The sequence below is a fragment of the Myotis brandtii genome, unplaced genomic scaffold, assembly GCF_000412655.1.
Source record: "Myotis brandtii unplaced genomic scaffold, ASM41265v1 scaffold456, whole genome shotgun sequence".
In the NCBI taxonomy this organism is placed as follows: domain Eukaryota; kingdom Metazoa; phylum Chordata; class Mammalia; order Chiroptera; family Vespertilionidae; genus Myotis; species Myotis brandtii.
Genome location: NW_005367431.1, coordinates 438,323 through 439,137, shown reverse-complemented (window position 1 = coordinate 439,137; position 815 = coordinate 438,323). Strand labels below are relative to the sequence as shown.

General features: G+C 58.3%; 1 protein-coding gene across 22 annotated transcripts in view; it reads right to left on the bottom strand.

Moving 5' to 3' along the window:
- PUM1 (pumilio RNA-binding family member 1) overlaps window positions 1–815 on the bottom strand; it is a 129,162-nt gene that overhangs the window by 15,373 nt on the left and 112,974 nt on the right. The gene's annotated exons all lie outside the window — the stretch shown is intronic.

Here is an 815-nt window from a genome sequence, read left to right as displayed (position 1 = left end):
GGCCCAACCCCCCAATCGGCCCTACCCTGAGCGTGACTGAGGGTGGCATCGCAACCTCCCGATCCGCCCTGCTCTGTGCATGACGGGGCGGCGCCCCAACTCCCCAATCGGCCCTGCTCTGAGCCTGACCAGGGGCTGCACTTAGGGATTGGGCCTGCCCTCTGCCACCCGGGAGCAGGCCTAAGCCAACAGGTCGTTATCTCCCGAGGGGTCCCAGACTGCGAGAGGGCACAGGCCGGGCTGGGGGACCCCCCTCCCCCGCCCCCCGAGTGCACAAATTTTTGTGCACCGGGCCTCTAGTAATGTTATAAATATGATAAACACAAACAGTCTGAAACAACTTATTTCACTCAACATTATGTTTTAAATATATAATTATAATACTGTGGGCTTCTACAGTTTACTCCAGTTATATAATATAACTAGAGGCCCGGTGCATAAAATTCATGCACTGGTGTGTGTGTGTGTGTGTGTGTGTGTGTGTGTGTGTCCCCTCAGCCCAGCCTGCACTCTCTCCAATCTGTGACCCCTCAGGGGATATCCGACTGCCGGTTTAGGCCCGATCCCACAGGGTAGTCGGACATCCCTCTCACAATCCGGGACTGCTAGCTCCCAACCGCTCATCTGCCTGTCTGCCTGATTGCCCCTAACCACTTCTGCCTGCCAGCCTGATAACCCCCTAACCACTCCCGTCAGCCAGATCGATGCCCAACTGCTCCCCTACCAGCCCGATTGTCCCCAACTGCCCACCCCTGCTGGCCTGGTTGCCCCCAAATGCCCTCCCCTGCAGGCCTGGTCCTCCCCCCCCCCACCGC